Source organism: Mobula hypostoma, chromosome 18 (genome assembly GCF_963921235.1).
Source record: "Mobula hypostoma chromosome 18, sMobHyp1.1, whole genome shotgun sequence".
In the NCBI taxonomy this organism is placed as follows: domain Eukaryota; kingdom Metazoa; phylum Chordata; class Chondrichthyes; order Myliobatiformes; family Myliobatidae; genus Mobula; species Mobula hypostoma.
The window spans coordinates 30,419,122-30,440,034 of record NC_086114.1 but is presented as its reverse complement, the minus strand read 5'-3'; positions in this window follow the sequence as shown (position 1 = coordinate 30,440,034).

The window sequence follows — 20,913 nt, the reverse complement described above, 5'->3', positions numbered from 1 at the left end:
AAAGTGATTCACGTAGGTGCAGCTTTCACTTGGATGCATACAGGTCAAGGGGAAAGTACAGTTATTTGTGTTCTGAAGGGTTTTAGCTGTGATTATTTTTCACTTTTAAGATGTGATATTTGATAGGGAAGAGGGAGAATTAAATGGTCCGTGGATTGCCGAAAGGTAGAAAGTCAATAAGCATTTCTCATGCTTTGTTCAAGTGCAAATGGATTGAGTCATTTTTAATATTGTTCCATTTTCAAAATAAAGCTTCAGTTTTTGTCTTGGATCAGTAAAACTCCTTTCGAGGCATTGAATTCATCTAACTTCAGACTACCAGGAGTAATGAAAGTCTGATCCCAATACCATTGAGATTTCAAAGTTCAATCTATTATAAGAGTATGTATCTATCACCACATACTACCCTGAGATTCATTTTCTTGCAGGCATTCACAGTAGAACGAAGAAGTACAATAAAATCAATGAAAATCTATGCATAAATACAGATGGCAAACAACCAATGTGAAAAAGAAGGCAAAATGTGCAAATATAAAAAAAATAATAAAAACAAAACCAAAATCTACCCGTAGGTATAAAAAGAAATACACTTTTGCTTTAGATATGGAGACATGCCTATGGAATAGAGTTGTACGGCTGCTGCCTGGGGTTTGGCAGGACATGCCTGGAGCGAGCGCTGGGCGTGACAGTAAGCGAACCATTAATGGTGCATCTCTGGACAGGCAGACAGGAAACCCGAAAAAGATACAGCCAGCATTCAAAGTAGCCCACCAACACCATAGACTGTGACTGCTGCAGGCATTGCTCAGGGGAGCTGTCCACTTACAACTGGGGCCACGCAAACAAGTTAAGAGAAGAAAGACATGCATGAAATGGTCACTAGAAGTGTATATTATTGGATAACGGAACTGGAGACTGACATGACGGCATTCAGGGACAAACTTCATCACCAGTTTATAGCGCAATATCCCTTCCTGCAAGCAAATGCACAAAGAACTGCAGATTACCATGGAGTGATAATAAAAAATAACTTAATCCACATAGACATGTTAAACCAAATAAAACATGAAGTTGCACAAGAGCTAGAAAGAAAGCAACCTAAAGACCACACGGCACTATACAAGAAAATAATGAAGGTACCAACTCTCGAAGCATTGATGAAAATAGAATTACTTCAACAACAGCTCCACAACCTGACGGTAATGGAAACAACATAGAGGTACAGCCTCCACAAATTGCAGATGATGAAGCAGAACTTTCAAAGTTATCCTAACATTTAACAGAATACGTGGACATTGACCCAACAAAAATATCCCACATACCAAAACAAAACAAATCATCAAAATTTGCAAAAAATATTAATACTCTCAACAATATTATATTACCACTACATTTAGGAAAACTTGAAACATCTGAAGAACTACACACAATACCATACTGCACGGCATTAGCAGCAGTGCAGTGCAATGGCTCCAGAATAAAGGCAATCATTAATAGAAACCCAAAACTGAGTAATGAAATAAGAACACCAATGTGGGAAAAGAGATTAAGAAACAAAATTGAAACCTTAAGAGCAAAAATAGCCTACTTAATGGAGTATAAGATGAATAACTGGAGCAAGGAAGTTAAGAGAAAAGCTAAGGAAATATGAGGTCCATGCACGATAACAGAAGCATTGTAGAATTTATAGAGTACATACATTAAAACAAAACATTGGTGCATACAAATCCAGATTAAATAGATACCTGAAATGCACCAGACAAAGGAAACAGAATTATCAGTTCAGGAACAATGAAAAAGGTTTCTACAGGGCATTGATAGTAAATTTGACTATCAAAATATCACTAACCCTTTAAGACCATAAGACCATAAGATATTGGAGCAGAAGTAGGCTATTCGGCCCATTGAGACTGCTCTGCCATTCAACCATGGGCTGATCCAATTCTTCCAGTCATTCCCACTCCTCTGCTTTCACCCCACATCCTTTGATGCCCTGGCTAATCAAGAACCTATCTATCTCTGTCTTAAATACATCCAATGACTTGGCCTCCACAGCCCTTGTGGCAACAAATTCCACAGATTTACCATCCTCTGACTAAAGTAATTTCTCCTCATCTCAGTTCTAAAAGAACGTCCTTCAATCCTGAAGTCGCGCACTCTTGTCCTAGAATCCCCTACCATGCGATTACTAAGAAACACTGAGATAATGAATTTTTGGTCTAAAATTTGGTAAAAAACAGTGACACACAATCAAGAAGCAAGTTAGATTGTGAAGGAAAAAGAATGCACATACAAAATTGAAGACATGCAAATACCTGAATTTATAATGGATATGCTAAAAGTGGTTATTAAAAATACCCATGACTGGAGAAGTACTGGCAGTGATAATATTCATAATTATTGGTATAAAAATTTACTTGCCTTCAGCCACACCTATTAATACATGTAATGCCCTGGTTCACATCTTTACTGTTATGCTGTAGGTATTTCATATAGCAGCTCTGTAAGAGCGGCTGTTCTGCTTTCAGCCTGTTTGGGTTACTGTTGAAGATAAGGGATGATGTGGAATGTATGTCATCCAATTAGCGGGAGGTTTTCTTGGTGAGGGACAAAGGTTGGGCTTGGAGGTTTGGGTTCAAGAGGAGATGAAGCGAGAAGACCCTGGGGAGAATCGGCCATAGCATACAATCCGGTGGGAAATCCGTTTGTTTGAGATGGATTGCGAGCGACATTTGCAAGGTGGTGTGTGTTTTCACATTGACCGAGGGCACAGCGCGTGAGTGACAAGAAGTTCGAGGTGAGCTCCAACTTGTGCACATTTGACTGTTTAATTAGAATGGGCTCTTTTCTTTTTGTTATTCTTTTACTAACCCTTCAGTTAAGATTTACGAATATAACTCCTTTAATCGTATACAGTGTACTATCTGTTATTTTGTGGCATTAATTTATAATAGGGTAGCAAACGACACAGCATCCACACAAACCGAGGTTTGGGGTGGGATCAAGCGTGCTTCAACCTCCCAAGTTTGGCAGGGCCGGAGATTGTTTTCCCTAGACTTATGCAGCCAAGGAAACCAAGATGGTTTCCACACGTTTCTTAAAAATCCAGAAAAGTTGCCCGAATTTTTGACAGAAGATAAAATATATCTCCTGCCTAAAGGGAAAATTACAAATGACCCATCAAAATATTATCCTATTGCTTGTTTACAAGCAATATATAAAATTGTAACAACATACATCTTGCAACTGATCACCACTCACTTAGATAACCACAATATACATACAGAAGAGCAGAAGGGATGCCGTAAGGGTATGAAACGATGTAAAGAACAACTGATAGATTATGTAATTCTAAATCAAGCCTAGAGGAATGGCAGAAACCTTTCATGTTGTTGTATTGACTACCAAAAGCATTTAATTATGTCTCACACTCATGGTTAATAGGAGTTCTTAATATATATAAACTACACCCAGTACTTGTGAAATTCCTGCAAGATCTGATGAAGCATTAGCGTGCTATAATCACCCTACCTATTAACAACCAAAAAAGAACAACCACCATTCTCAAAATAAACTGAGGCATTTATCAGGTTGACTCCTTAAGTCCACTATGGTGTTGTCTAGTTTTAAACCCACTTTATAATTTACTGAATCAGATGAAAATAAGTTATCAAATCAGAAACAACCAAATTATACCTTGACAAACCTTCTATATATGGATGATTTGAAATTATACGCTCCTTTATCAGTAAAGCTAAAGCAATTTATTCAATAGTCCTGTTGAAGGGTCTCGGCCCGAAAAGTCGACTGTACTTTTTTCTATACATGCTGCCTGGCCTGCTGAGTTCCTCCAGCATTTTGTGTATGTTGTTTTTACAGCATCTGCAAAATTTCTCCTGTTTGTAATTCAATAGAAGAACTATTTAAAAAGTTATAAACATGAAGCTTGGACTAGGTAAATGCAGAATATTAAACATAAAGAAAGGTGCAATAGAGCTAATAGAATATAAAACAAAGCAGCAGTATACAATACAACCGATGGATGAATATGAAACATATAAGTATTTGGGATATCAAGAAGCAAAGAAAATAGATCATACTGTGATAAAAGGAAAACTTTCGATAGAATTTACTTCAAGGCTTAAGAAAGTCTGCCAAACAGGTTCAATTGTAAAAATATAACAGACTATAAACTCTTTCGCTATACCTTCATTAATGTATTCTTTTGGTAGGATATCTTGTTCTTGTAACGAAAAATAAGAATTGGTAGGACAAATTTTAGTAAACATTATGTACACTTGAGCATAATTAGATTAACACTACCTAGGACAGAAGTAGGAAGAGGAATAACAGACATAAAAAATTTACACAACAGTCAGATAAAACTTCTCAGGATATAGTCTCATCAATGAAAAGAAGATTCAACACACCTTGCGAGGATATGTAATTCTGATAAGGAGTACACACCACTAAACTTAAATGAAAGCACAAGCCAGAAAAAGAAGAAATTATCACTTTAGAAGAAAAAGTTAACTAACAGAAGAGCTTGGACCCTCCATGGAAGACATCCTCATGATCTGAGCAGACTAGATGTCGATGAGGAAGTGTCGAGTCCCTGGCTCAGAGTTGGTGCCCTCTTTCCAGAAACAGAGGGGTTCCTTGTGGCAATACAAGACCAGGTGGTTAACACAAACTATTATCAAAGATACACAATAAACGACCAACCAATTCCAGATGATAAATGCAGAAAATGCCAAGAGAAAACTGAAACAATTTAAGACATTACAGGATCCTGTAGCAGTTTAACTCAATCTGATTAATTACACAGGCACAATCAAGCATCAATCATCAGTCACCAAAATCTTGCTTTAAAATACAAACTCACAAATGACACCATATCTGACTATAAATAAAAGCATGTTAATCAGAGTCCTACAAATTATACTACAACTGATCCATTGTTACAGATAGGACAATCCATAATAACCAGCCAAATATGATATTACAGAACAAACAAGCAAGAATAACGTACTTAATAGGTATAGCCATTCCAAACACACATAACATACAAAAATCAATGTGAAAAACACCAGAAATATGCTGAATTAAAAGAGGAAATTGATAGACTTTGGAACATGAACAGGGTATACATAGACCCAATAGTAATATATATAACTGGTTTCAGTCCAAAGTCACTACACAATAGCACTAAACAATTAGGCCTACGCAGGCAATACTTATGTAAAGCCATAATATTAAACACCATTAAAATAGTCCGAAAGTTCCCAGCAATCGAGAAATGAGTATGCTTGGCTATGCCCATACCTCAGGATTCTACCAGCTGGAGCCGAAAAAAATAGTTAGAATAAATAAGCAAATAAATAAAATTGACAACATGAGTTGTAGAATTTTGAAAGTGAGTCCATAGGTTGCGGAATCAGTTCAGTGTTGAGGTGAGTGAAGTTGTCCACACTGGATCAGGAGCCTGAAGGTTGAAGGTAATAACTGTTCCCGTTCCTGGTGGTGTGAGACCCGAGGCTTTGTACCTCCTTCCCAATGGCACAGCGAGCAGAGAGCATGGCGTGAATGGTGGGGGGTCCTTGATTATGGATGCCGCTTTCTTGGGGCAGTGCTTCTTGCAGGCATGCTCAGTGGTGGCTAAACATAACGAATTTGGTCACTCGCTATCACCCCCCCCCCGCAGCTTTTGCCTCTATCTCCACCTTTCCCTGTTCCACTTGACTCCATCTGCCAATCGTCTCCTCATCACCTGGATCCACCGGTCATTTACCAGTTCTTGCCTCACCCCTCCCCTCCCCTCTATATTTTTAAGTTCAGATGAAGGGCTTTGACCTAACATGTCAACTGTCTAGTGCCCACCTTAGTTCCCTCTAAATGTGGTGCCTGACCAGATGAATTCCTCTAGTAGTTTGTTTTTTTTTGCTCCCGATTCCAGTGTCTGCAGTCGCTTGTGTCTCCATGAAGGAAGAGGAAGCAGGCAGTGAGCATATTGTCTCCCGAGCCACTTCTCAGATGATTGACATGGTTGATCCAATATTGCAGTCACTTCCCTGCCCTGATCCCCAATCCTACTCTCACACCATTATTTTTAAAAGTACTGCTATCCTTACATCTGAAGAGGATCTCAGAATCTTTTAGTGTGGTCAGTCTTTTGGCTCCTAGTTCTGTTTTTATTCATTTCTTTGGGATCTGACCATGTATGGCCGGAATATTACTTTTTACCCACCCCTTGGAATTGCAGCTCCTTGCTGCTGAAACTACTTCCACACTATGGTTGGGAAGGGTTTGCCAGGATTTACTCCTGGTGAGGATGAAGAACCAGCAGGATGTTTCCAACTTAGACAGGAACCTGGAGGAACAGGTATTCCCATATGTCTCATAAGTGACATGCTGGAGGAATGCAGCAGCTCAGGTAGAATCTGTGGGGTTGGGGGGGGGGGGAATGAATCGTCAGCGTGTTGGGCTGAGACCCTTGGAGTATTGCATGCATTTCTGGTCACCTACCTGCGGGAAAGATATCAATACGTTTCAAAGAGCACAGAGAAAATTTACAAGGATATTGCTGGGACTTGACGATCTGAGTTATAGGGGGTAGGCTGAATTGGTTAACCTGTATTCCCTGGAGAATAGGAGAATGAGGGGAGATCTGAGGGAGGAATACAAAATTGAGGGGTATATATAGGGTATACGCAAGAAGACTTTTCTCAGTGAGGTAAGCTGGGAGTAGAACAAAAGGCCATAGGTTAAGGGTGAAAGCTGAAATGTTTGAGGGGAACGTGAAGGAGAATTCTTCTCTGAGGGTGGTGAGAGCTTGGAGTGAGCTGTCAGTGGAAGTGAAGGATGCGGGTTCAATTTCAACATTTAAGAGAAGTTTGGATAATTACATGGATGGGAGGAGTATGAAGGGCTATGGTCTAAGTGCAGGTCAATGCAAGTGGGCAGAATTATAGCTTGGCATGGACTAAATTGGACAACAGGCCTCTATGACTCAGTCTCCGTCTGGACTAGAAAGGAAGAGAGCGGAAGTCGGTTCATTTCCCTCCATAGATGCTGCCTGACCTGTTGAGTTCCACCATCATTCTGTGTATGTTGCTCAAGATCTCCAGCATCTGCAGACTCTTGGCTCCCATGTACCTATTGTCCCTGTTTATTCTGGTGTTGGAATGGCCTGGGCAAGGAACTACAAATTAATGGCTCACACTGCAGACACTGTGCAGCAGTGATGGAAATAATGCTTGGTGTGGAAGGGGAAACCAATCATGCAGGATGCTTTGTCCTAGATAGTGCTGATGTTTTTGAGAGTTGCTGGGGCTGTATTCATTCAGTACTCCATCATGCCCCCTCCTTGTACATGGTGGAAAGGCTCTGGGATGACAGGAGATAAGTCCAGTGAGTTTCTGGTCAACGATGACTCAAATGACTTCCCTGTGCTGGATCCTGAACAAAAAAAAAACCTCCCCCACCTCTTTCCTCTTTCCCAATCACCCTTGTAATATTATTGTTATATTTGCCTTCAGCTCTCATTTGAAAGTTCTTGTTGAATTTGCCCAATCTTTTTCAGATAGTATCTTACAGAACAGATCACATTGTAAAACAAAAATGCCCTCTTCTCTTATAAGGTGACTTGATAGAGGTGTACAAGATGATAAGAGACATAGATGGAGTGAACATCTAAGGCGGAAATGGCTAATATGAGGGGGCATAATTTTAAGATGATTTGAGTAAAGTATCAGGGAAATGTTCAGAGGTACGTTTTTTACACAGAGAGTGGTGAGTGTGTAATGACCTGTTAAAGGTGGCGGTAAAGCCAGACACATCAGGGACATTGAAGAAACTCTTAGATAGGCACATGGATGATAGAACAGTGGAGGGATATGTAGGAGGGAACGATTAGATGCTCGTAGGGTAGGTTAACAAGTTGGCACAACATTGTGGGCTGAAGGACTTGTACTGTGCTGGTCTATAAAACCAAAGATATCTTTAATCACAAATAGAGGCTATTCAGCCAATCAATTATCCACCATTAAAAACCACCATCACCCAGGCATGTCCTCTTCTCATTGCTAATATCAAAGAGGAGGTACAGGAGCCTGACAACCCACACTCAATGTTTCAGGAACAGCTTCTTCCCCTCTGCCATCAGATTTCTAAACAGACAATGAACCTTACCCTTTCTGCTCTCCTTTTCCGGTGCTTGTTTAATATATATACTGTGTAGTTCTCATCGCAATTTAAATTTTTTATGTATTGCAATGTACTGCTGCCCCAAAACAACAATCTCACAACATAAAACCAGTGATATTAAACCTGATTCTGATTTGGATTCTCAGTTCTTGAGGGTTCTTTATTCAGTTCGTGTCCACGTTCTTCCCCCTTTTTTTCCCTATAAGTTCAATCCGTTCATATGTCAACCTGATTCCCCTTTGACAGTATTTTTGATGATGTTTCCCCCAACATTACAGGCAATGATTTTTATCACTAGCCCCTGTAATTTTCCTTTCATTTTCACTCTACTGTTTTATCCTTTGTTTTAAATCTATGTCCCAGGTGAGTGTAGGAAACAGCTTCTCTTTATTAATCTTGTTTAAATTCATTATGATCTTTTTCACCTTTATCAAACACCATCCAATTTTTTTCCTTTTTTGCTTCTTTTATCTTAAATCTGCACTGAACTGATGCTTGACCCTAATATCAGAGAAAATGGTTCAGTTTCGTATAACTAAGGTGGTTAATAACTTTGAACAAGTCCATTAGGTTTTCCTTTAGCCATTTCTGCTTTAATGAGAAGGAGCTCGATCTCTTAACTCTTTCTTTCTTACTAATGACCAGCAGTCCCAATGTCATTCTGGTAAATCTTTCCAAAGTCTAGGCATCCTCCCAAAAATATGGTTCCCTGATTTAGACAGAATTCTCCATTGGGGTTATCTCTTTGGTGATCAATTTAAAAAAAAAACTTAGTTTCTTTGCTTTTATATTTTAGGCATTATTTATAAACCCAAAGAGCACTAATACTTTTGCAGGAGTCTTACCAACTTAGGTTGTCACTTTCACAGACTATGTATTACTTCCAGAACTCACTGCTCCTGCGCCATCTCAAAATTGTATGATTTATATTTTATTCTTCACATTCTCCCTTCCAAAGTATATTACTCCACAATTCTTTGCATTCGGCTTCATCTATCATGAGTCTTGCAATTTCACTTTTTCATTTCACGTACATCTTATGTCTTCCTAATACCATCCCCTCGAGAACAGTATTATGTGTATCTCTCCAGTCTGAAAAATATTCATTTTCCCACTACTGTTTGCTCTCTATTCCTTAGTTAATTTCAAATTCTTGCTGCCACTGCCCCTTTAACCCCAAACACTTCAATTTTGATAACAAACCCCTTATGCTGTGCTTCGTCTAATAATAGAGTGCTGGGACCCCAGTTGTTTACAATATATATTAATGACTTGGATGATGGAATTAAATGCAGCATCTCCAAGTTTGTGGATGACACGAAGCTGGGTGGCAGTGTTAGCTGTGAGGAGGATGCTAAGAGGATGCAGAGTGACTTGGATAGGTTGGGTGAGTGGGCAAATTCATGGCAGATGCAATTTAATGTGGATAAATGTGAAGTTATCCACTTTGGTGGCAAAAATAGGAAAACAGATTATTATCTGAATGGTGGCCGATTAGGAAAAGGGGAGGTGCAACAAGACCTGGGTGTCATTATACACCAGTCGTTGAAAGTGGGCATGCAGGTACAGCAGGCGGTGAAAAAGGCGAATGGTATGCTGGCATTTATAGCGAGAGGATTCGAGTACAGGAGCAGGGAGGTACTACTGCAGTTGTACAAGGCCTTGGTGAGACCACACCTGGAGTATTGTGTGCAGTTTTGGTCCCCTAATCTGAGGAAAGACATCCTTGCCATAGAGGGAGTACAAAGAAGGTTCACCAGATTGATTCCTGGGATGGCAGGACTTTCATATGAAGAAAGACTGGATGAATTGGGCTTGTACTCGTTGGAATTTAGAAGATTGAGGGGGGATCTGATTGAAACGTATAAAATCCTAAAGGGATTGGACAGGCTAGATGCAGGATGATTGTTCCCGATGTTGGGGAAGTCCAGAACAAGGGGTCACAGTTTGAGGATAAAGGGGAAGCCTTTTAGGACCGAGATTAGGAAAAACTTCTTCACACAGAGAGAGGTGAATCTGTGGAATTCTCTGCCACAGGAAACAGTTGAGGCCAATTCATTGGCTATATTTAAGAGGGAGTTAGATATGGCCCTTGTGTCTATGGGGATCAGGGGGTATGGAGGGAAGGCTGGGGCGGGGATCTGAGTTGGATGATCAGCCATGATCATAATAAATGGCGGTGCAGGCTCAAAGGGCCGAATGGCCTACTCCTGCACCTATTTTCTATGTTTCTATGTTTCTATAACATTTTAATATCTCGCTGTGCATCAATTCACGTTATTGCTCCATCAAAAACTTAATCAAATTTATTAGATTTTATTTTCCTTTAACAAATCCATGCTACTTCTCCTTTATTAACCCTGGTCTTGACAACTTGATAGAGGTGTATTCGATGATGAGAGGCATTGATAGAGTGGACAGCCGGTACCAGTTTTGCAGAGCTGCGGTGGCTAATACATTGCCGGGGGGTGGGGGGGGGAGTCAGAGGTAGGTTTTTTACAGAGAGTGTAAATGCATGGAACACACTAACAGGGGTGGTGGTAGAGTTAAAAAAGCTCGGGGACATTTAAAAGACTCTTGAATAGGCACATGGATGAAAGAAAAATGGAAGGCTGCATGGGAGGGACAGGGATATGTGGGAGCAGGTTAAAAAGTCGACCCAACATTGTGGGCCAAAGAGACTGTATTTTTCTATGTTCGAGCCAAGTGACATTTCACTTTGTCAAAGTGTCATAGACAAGTACAACACAGAAACAGTCCCTTCAGCCCATCTAGTCAGTGTTGAGCCATTTAACTTGCATACTTCCATCGGGACCATAGCCCTCCATACCGCTACCATCCATGCACCTATCCAAACTTTCCTTAAACACTGATATCAAGCTTGCATGCTGCGCTGGTGCAGGAAGCTCATTCCACACTCTCACCATCCTCTGAGTGAAGAAGTTTCCCCTCATGTTCCCCTTAAGCTTTTCACCTTTCACCCTTAACCTATGACCTCTAGTTGTAGTCCCACCCAGCCCCAGGAGAAAAACCCTGCTTGCATCAACCCTATCTATACCCCTTATAATTTTGTATACCTCTATCAAATCTCCCCTCAATCTTCTCCTCTCTGTCCCAGAGTACTGTTTCAAAAGGTCTCCCATGACCAAAATTATGCTGGCTAACCCCACTCTCCCTTTGTATTCAGGCAAAAAATGTCCACAGTTGCCAGGACACAGCCTACTGAACCTAGCAACTTTTCTATTGGGAAGATTATTACTCTTTTGTTGTTGTTTGTCCATCATTGACATCGATGAGGACCTCGACACCATTATGATGGTGTCAAGACTAGCGCGTGATTTGGATTTAAGTGAGGGAGAGTTGCGTAGCGTCAGCCTCACTCTCTCTTCCCAATTCCCATCTGGATCCAGTGGCAAGACAGAGTCTAGATGGCTGGAGATGGGACTAGGCGCAGTGGATGACCAGGACGTCTTCTGTGCCTTGTCCTGCTCTACACGTTCCACGACGCTTGCAGAGACCGCCTTCTTGACCGTTGGACCTTCCATTGGTCTCGTCCACTCAATCCGCCGGAGTCTGTCTTCACATGCTGGGATAGACAACTCCCTATCTCACTGAGGGTTTGAGACCCGTCGGCTACTCTCACCTGGTTTAGCCGGCTTGTCGAAGCCGTTGCCCGGGGTGTGGCTGCTGTCGCATGCAAACAGCTACGGGGAGCCACAGGTGAGAGCTGAGTGCCAGGTGGAGACCAAAGGTGGACTAACCGCCCTGAAAAGGACGCGACATGTTTCCCCACCAGAGGTGCTACCCCTCCCTGACACTCCATACACTCTTTTAAATACTGCACTTCTAATGAGTTGAAACCTACAGAATTTTTCTACAATCTCATTTATGGCAGTTTGGAGCATGGTATTATTTTCAAAGTACTCTCCCAACAACTAGTATTTGAGGTTGGAAATCTCTCTTTTGGTACCTGGTAAGAGTTCTGACCTGCCCATGAACCCATAAACACGACCTCTGTGTTGTTCTCTTTCCATACAATTTATTTATTTATCTACCTATTTATTACTGTAACTCAGTAATCTTTTAGGTATTGTATTGCACTGCTGCTGTAAAGCAGCACATTTCATGACTTAAGTCAGTCATAATAAACCTGTTTCTGATTCTCCTCACTCCTCTGATTATTGTTCTGCTGCTCTCATGTTTGTTTCTTTCTCACCTGGAGTAACCTTTCACTCATTTGTTCAGTAAGATTATTTAGCCCACATTAAAAATGTCCACTGTTCTTCTAAGAACAGAGTCTCAAAGACTCTCCATCAGCTGTCCCAAACGCATGACTCCTTCCTTTAAACAGTGAACCTCAACTTTCCCACAAGCAGAAATGTCCTCTCGACATCAATCCTATCAAGGACCCTTAGGATTTTACAATATTTTTCTGTTCTTCACTAACCTTTTAAGCCAGGAATTCATAAAGCATTCCTAAATAAATCCCAGGTTAATACTTGAAACTTCACATGATTCCAGGGTCAACCAAAGTAACAAACAAGCAATGCAATAACTAATAATTGGAAATAGCTGAAGCATGTTGATATTTCATGGTATGATGATGACCTGAAGGACCTGGGTTCTTTCAGTTGGTGAACGAACGTGCATGTAACATATTGTCAGAGTTCATGAAATACTGTGAGGCACAATGACTTTTGTTGCACGTTAGCTAGGTATTTACAATGTTCTCTTTCATTTTGGATTTCCAGCCTCCCACACTTCCATTGCATTCCTTTATTTTTTCCCCTCACTAATTGTTCTCATTTACCTGCAGGCCCTCCCCAAGTTACACGTTGGCTTCCGTTCCCGTGAATTGTTCCTAACCCGGGCAGTTTGCAAGTCAGAAATGTGGCCGTGAACCGAGGTCCCACAGATCAGAGGATACCCAATTCCCCATAGCAGCTGGTAAATCTGTCCTGCTGGTCTCACAAATGGTTATTTGTACGTACAAGCTGTATGGACATAGGTCAGGTGTTTGTAAGCTAAGGAGGGTCGGTACTAACTAACTAGAAGGACATCCCTTTAGGACAGCGATTAGGAGAAATTTATTTAAACAGATGGTAGCGAGTCTGTGGAATTCATTGCCATAGGCAGCTGTTGAGGCCGTGTCATTGGATACATTGGAGTGGGGTTTTGTAGGTTCTCGATTAGTAATGGTGTCAAAGGTTATGGGAAGAAGGCAGGAGAATGGGGTTGAGAGGGAAAGTAAATCAGCCATGATGAAGTGATGGAGGAGACACAACTGGTGGAATGCCCTCATTCTGCTCCCATGCCTTATGGTCTGTGGTCTTCTGGAAACTGGATAACCATGAAACCTGGATGAACTTGGTCTCCACCCTAACAGAGACCTTCCACTTGTCCCTTACCCCCACCTCTTCTGAAGCTTAGACACACTTAGCTATTCACTTCCCCATTTCTGATGAAATTTTAACACTGTTTCACTGCAGATGTTACCTGATCTGCTGAGTATTTGAAGCACTTATTGATTTTATTTTTCATATTACTTTTATGACTAAGGAGGCTATTGGGGCCACCAAATCTACATCACCTCTCCTAGCCATCCCATCCATCTTATTCCCCCACCTGTTTCCCAGTGGCTTATTCTGTCCCACAATCCACTTAATTCATGGATTCCACTTCTTCCCGCCTGCATTTGAAGCAATTTACAATGGGCAATTAACCCCCACAGCTTTGAAATGTGGGAGATAACGAGAGCACATGAGAAAAACCTACGTGCTCACAGGGAGAAAGTGCACACTCCATAGCTCAGGATTGAACCTGGGTCATTGAATATGTGAGGCTGCAACACCACTGGGCCACTCATAGTTTCAATTTTCCACTACCCACAGCTTTCTTTCTTCTTGATTTTCACGCCCTGTCCAGATCCAGATCTCAGTACTGTACTTGGAATGATGTTTGAATTCAAAGGACTGAATCAAACCACTAAACTAAACTGAAAGTTCAGAATTAAATCCATTCCTCTTTTTTTGACCTCAATTTTAACCAGTTAAGACGTGCAAAGTAATTTCTTTTATGTTAAAATTAATTTACATAACTTCTGCCCAAGTTGCAATGTCAATGACTGAGGTTGATTCAGGACTCCTCCTGTTTCAGTGACAATTAGTGATGACACTATGAATTCAAACCTACAAATTAAATTTCCTTTAAATGTTTAAAAATATGCTCTGGCCCATCATAGCATCCATGTAATTGGCTATGTTCAATACCTACTGGAGGAAAAATGTTTTATTCACACCTCAATATCTTTGGCTGAAAGCTCAGATTGTTTTAGTTACTTTTTTTTTTAATAAGAGATTTTATCTTTAATTAAACATTGATTTTAAAACCGAAGGACTCCAGTGTGTGTGATTATGGATACTAACCATATCACCATTGGGTGATACTGGCATGTATCTCCTCGAATAATATATCCAATTTGTGGAGAAGACAGGCTGGGATTTCACTGATAAACGTTCTTATAAATACACTGCTAAATGGTTTCTCAGTGCCGGCAAATTGATTATTTGAGATTGTAATGTGTTTTTACAAGCTTTCTGATATCTCTCCAACACCCAGCTGAAAATATTACCTACTTCTATTGGGTAATAGAATTAAGTGATAGATTAATAAGCGTTATAATAAATATTGCACTACAAAACTATATTAATTATGGGAGCTTGCTTTTTGAGCAAGCTCCCATATACTAAAACCTAAAAGTGGCTGCAGAGTGTATGTTTGTGCTCTTTTGATGCTGTCACCTATCCACTTCAATATTCGATGTGTTGCGTGTTCAGAGATGCTCTTCTGCACACCACTGTTGTAACGTGTAATTACCTGAGTTACTGTTGCCTTGATCCAGTCCTCTGACTTCGCTCAAGAACAAGGCATTTTCGCCCACAGATCTGCTGCTCATTGGATTTTTTTTTGTTTGCTTTTTGAACTGTTCTCTGTGAACTTTAGAGACTGTTGTGTGTGAAATTCCCAGGCAATTAGCAGTTGCTGAAATACTCAAACCATCCCATCTGGCACCAACAGTCATTCCACAGTCAAAGTTGCTTAGATCACATTTCTTCCCCATTCTGATATTTGGTCTGAACAACAAATGAACCTCTTGACCATGTCTGCCTGCTTTTATGCATTCAGTTGCTGCCACGTGATTGGCTGATTAGATAATTGTACTAATGAGCGGGTGTACCTAATAAAATGGCCACTAAGTGTGTATGCATTCTAAAATATATGTTCAACCTCCTATCTTTTTTTGGGAACTATAGTGATTACTAGTCAAAGGCTTTGTATGTGCTGGTGACCTGTGCTATTTGTTATTGAAGTACTAACCAGCAGGTGTCATAAGGAGGTGGCTAGAAACGGACCCAAGTGCAAGACACAGACACTGAAGTACTAGGGACAGGACTAGGATACAGGGTGAGGTCAAGGACATGGACACGAAAACCGGGAACCCGGAACAGGACTGGACAAGAGAGCTAGGAGCCCGGGCTTGGACTCCGAACCAGAGACTGGACAAGGACCCAGTACCTGGGTCTTGCCTCTGGCTCGGACCCCAGAACTAGGCAAGGATGAGGCTTGGCTGGCAGGCAGGACGAGGCTGGAGTCTTCAGGCTTGAGGCTAGAGGCTAGAGACGAGGCTTGGCAGGAGGCAGGAGGCTGGAGGCTACTCCTGGGCAGGTCGCGGATCACAACCCGACGGAGGCAAGGGACAGGAAGGGACAGAACCAACCGCAGGTAATGGCAAGACGGCCTGGCTTACCAGGCGGAGGCAAGGGACAGGAAGGGAGCTAGGTACAGGGTGGCTCCAGGACAAGACTGCAGGCAAGACGAGGCGAGAGTTACCAGCAAAACAAGGCAAAGCTTCAGGCAATGCAAGGCGAAACGAGAACTTCAGGCGCGGCGAGAGTTACCGGCAAGACTAGGCAAGGCTTCAGGCGAGGAAACAGGAGGCAGAGGAAGGGATACAAGGAGTAAGGGCAAGAACAATCCAGCAGCCATGCCCTGGTCTCTGAAGGTATTTATGCAGCCAGCCCCAACGAGCATCAGCTGGCTCAATTAGAGCTCAACAAGAACAGAAACAGGGTAGACAGGAAAACCTGGAGCAAGGGTCGATGGACCGGACTGTGAACCGGAATACGGACTTCATGGACCGGACCATGACAGCAGGTCACAGAACAAGGGGTTATTATTAACAGCCACTGTAATGACATTCAGTCTGCTGAGTGTGGCTAAGGTCTGTCCTACCAGAGTCCATCTCTGGAACACTTATGGCCTCTAATGATTTGTCAGTCATCTGTCTCACACCACCAGAGGCTTTCACAGAATCAGTTTTATGCCCACAAGTCTTGCTGTGCTATGTCCATTAAAGGGTCCCTCTGAATTATCAGTTTCCTGTTGGATGCTTTCTTGCTGTGCTGGAACGGAGAGCTCATCTTCCAATTCATTCTGTTCACTCGGGAGTTCCCCTTTCTACCCCTGCCCCTGCCCATTGCCATATCAGAGGCTTCCACTCATCATTGCTTCCGACACATTACTGGTGACTGCACTGCATGAACGCTTACAAAATCTAGGCTCCCCATTCTGTGATGGCCAAGGCACTTCATGTGTACCCTAAACATCTCACTGGTTCTGCGCTTCCCACATCACAACGCGTACTTCCATTGTCACAAATGACAAAAGAAGAAAACGGACTCCAGCAAAATTTAGCGACTCCTTGACTTTTAGTAAACAGCACTGACAGTTCATATTTCAACTTATTGCAACAACTTGAAGACACAAAACTTTTCAAGCAGAAAGCAAGGATCAATTAGTAATTAGTGACACTTGATGGATTGGAGCCTCAAGTATTCTTGATGTGTAAACATATCCTTAATGATGCAAGGTGTTTATCTGAACTTTAGTGCTGCTTCTTCAGTGGACAGTGCCAACAGGTCTGAGTTTGAACATTCTGCAGAGGATATAAAGGAAATGGAACAACAGAAAGCAGAACTTTGTAGATATGATTTTATATGCCAAGGTCTCTCTCATTCTATAATTAATGCAAGCCGTGCATATTGTTCCCTTCTCACTCCTTCCATTTAGATTTACTTCTTAATTTGACCATTAAAAGATGCGCCAATTACCAAAGCCAGAGCCACACATCTCCATCCACCTGCAAACTGCCAGTGTGTCATGGGGAATAAAATATTTTGATAACTTGGCTGATTGTCATCAGTGGGATTAAAATATCACAAATTTGAATGTTTGAATAATACATACATTCATAAACACACACACACATTGCAATCTAATTGAGACCTCTTAACGTGGCCTATTTTTTCCCCCTTTGCCAATGTTTAATTATTTCACAGTTTGCCAATTGTGGCTTGATTCTGTTGTTAATTACTAAGGAGAAGGGGCAATTTCCAAACAACGGAGAGATGTTTTGGAAATTACAGACAGCTGATGCTTTTTTCATTATCCTTTTCTATATTACAAGTTTTGAATAGCTGAGTATCACCTAGAGGGAGGGAAAATCTTAAACACAATTTGAGTTCAGCAGAAGGATTGAACAAGAGGAGGTGAACATCACAAAGCATCCTGCAAGGTAGTGTTAATGCACAACAGTAATGCAAGGAATAACACAATGGAAACATTACAATAATGTAGTCAAGATACATCAAATAGTAATTATGCAAACAAAAGCGTAACAAAACACATACAAATATATACTAGTGCTGGCATTGCAGGCTATTAATCTCGAGAAAGAAGACTGATCATCTCACCATGCAAGCAATGCTGGGTCCCTCTCCATCAGCTTCCTAGGTTTCATCATTAGTGGGGAACTTTAACTGGACTAGCCATGTCAATACTGTCATGTAATAGCAGGTCAAAGAATGGTATTTTCTGGTGGGATCCACTCCGAGACTTACCAGCCATTCCCTGTTTTGTAAGATATAAGCTGGCGGTATGGTGGAATACAGTGCTACTTTCTTAGGTTCAGGAGGGAAGCTAATAAAGAGGCTACTGATTGCATTTCTGTATGTTCGAGGTCTTTTGCTGCCGGGGCCCAACCACTTCAAAGTTCAACATGCCATGCATTCAGAGATGCTCTTCTGCACACCACTGTTGTAGCAAGTGGTTACTTGAGTTACTGTCGCCTTCCAGTCAGCTTGAACCAGTCTGACCATTCCCCTCTGACCTTTCTCATTACAAGGCAATTTCACTGCTCACTAAATGTTCTTGAGTTTTTGCACCATTCTTTGTAAACTCTTGAGACTGTTGTCTGTGAACATTCTAGGAGATCAGCTATTGTTGATATACTCAAACCACCCTGCCTGGCACCAAAAATCATTCCACGGTCAAAGTCACTTAGAATACATTTCTTTCCAATTCTGATGTTTCGTCTGTTCAGTTCTTGGTTCAGCAACTGAAGCTCTTGACCATGCCTGCATGCTTTTATGCATCGAGTTGCTGCCACATGATTGGCTGATTAGATATGTGCATTAGCAAGCAGCTGTACAGGTGTACCTAATAAAATGGCCACAGAGTGTTCATCTACTTGAAAATTTAAAAAAAACTGTAGATAGAAATCTAGAATAAAAACAGAAAATGCTGGAAATCTTCAGAAGGTGAGACTGCATTTGTGGAAAGAGAATCGGATCTGCTGTTTTACGTTGAAGCACAAATAGTGGAACAACGCAACAACAATGTTGAAACAAATTAAAGGTAGCTTAGCAATTGCTGAAGGTAAATATACACAATTAGTAATCATTTCAAGCGGCATTGGAGTTAGACTATTCATGGAGCCGTACAGCAGAGGAATGTGGCCCAACATATCTACATTGTGTGTATGATCTAATCCAATTCATCAGCGTCTAGTCTGTAGCCTTTGCAGTCTTGGTGATTGAAATGTTGTCTAGATACTTTGCCGGGATTCTTCGGAAGGAATCAGGGAGGTCCCTGGAAGGTCCAAGTAACTCTAATCCTGTCTTACACTGGCATCAGTGGAGGAAAAAGATCACAAAACCATGGTGTAAAAAAAGCAAGGAAAGTCACTAGCTTAAGGTGTGATTTTCAATGCAGGCCAGAAACTTGCCTCATATCGCTAATAAGATAAACAGTTTATGTCATAGACAACAGCTCTTGAGATTGCATTGCAGTGAATGTGATGGAAAGCAACACGTTCAGGTTTTTGAAGAGAAACCAGTTGCTCAGGTGGAAGAGGAAAGGGTATGGGATTCATCTAGGAAACAGCTGGGTGCTTCACATGTATTTCTGCTAAGATTAGTTTACTGAAACAGTTCAAGAAGACGGCTGAAGTATTGTATACACCTTCCCATCCTAATGAGAATGAATAACCTGCGGTAAGTGTATTCAGAAAAACAATTAATGCCTTTAATATGATTGTCTATCACAAAGTGAGTATGTCATCAGATGTGATTTATGTACCACTTTGGGCAGGATAATAATTCACTTACAATAAGAGACACATGCGAACTATGCAGTCAGCACTATGAGTGGAATGTAAATCAGACAGTTTAGGTGCCCTTAACATATCCTTTATTTTTCCTGATCTCTGCAGATTTGCTTACTTTCATCTCGCACCAAAGATAGAGATCGATTGTAAACCAAATTAAGAACTGATGGTTTTTTAGTGTAATGGTGATCTTTCTTTTTACTTTAAGATGTCTTAACCAGTGTATAATTGTGATATGTGCCCTAATTAATTGTGAAAATAAAATGAATCTACTGCATAACGTGCAAGGTTTTGATCTATTCACGGCCGGGCTAAATATCACTGCTTTTCACACTCTGGTTTTAGGCAGACGTTAGCTGTGTCCTTTAGGATGGAAGTAAAATTGGGTGGTGCAGTGGTTAGTGTGACAGCTCAGGGTGTTTCACAGTTCAGAATGCAATCCCGGCACAGTTTCTATAAGGAGCCCCTGCGGAATGTGTGGGTTTCCTCCTGCAGTCCAAAGACCTACTGGGCAGGTTAATTGGTCATTGTAAATAAGTTAGAGCTAATCAGGTTTGTCGGGGGTTTGCTGGGGCAGGGTAGCTCAAAGGGCCAGAAAGGCTTACTCCGCACTGTGTCACTAAAATAAAATAAGTGTTCTCTTTCCAATCACCCATATCAGTGAACTGACTTCACACCAGCCGCTCATTTTTGCCATTGTTCTGCAGGATGACATCAATCAAGTACAGAAATGGACCGCATCTCAACCTGTTATTGTGCCGGAATTATGTTTGCTCTCTGTTAATGCAATTAAATAAGGCCTGAAAATAAATTAAAAAAGTGATGTTTGTGTGCCATTCCAGTCAGCCCTTATAGGAAGGTTGTGGAGACTTTGGAAAAGGTGCAGAGAGTCTAAGCAAGAAGCTGCTGGATGAGAGGGTATAAGCTATAAGGAGAGGCTGGACAAACTTGAATGCTTTTTTCTCTGAACTGCTGAGGCTGAGGGAAGACCTGATTGAGGAAGTTTATAACATTATTAGAGGCAGAGAGAGGGTAGGGAGTCAGAATCTTTTTTTGCAGGATAGAAATGTCAAATATTAGAGGACTTGCATTTAAGATGAGAAGGAGAAAGTTTAAAGAGGATGTGTGGGGCATGTTTTTTTTACCCAGAAAGTGGAAGGTGCCTTGGACGGGCGGCCAGAGGTAGTGGTAGAAGCACATGT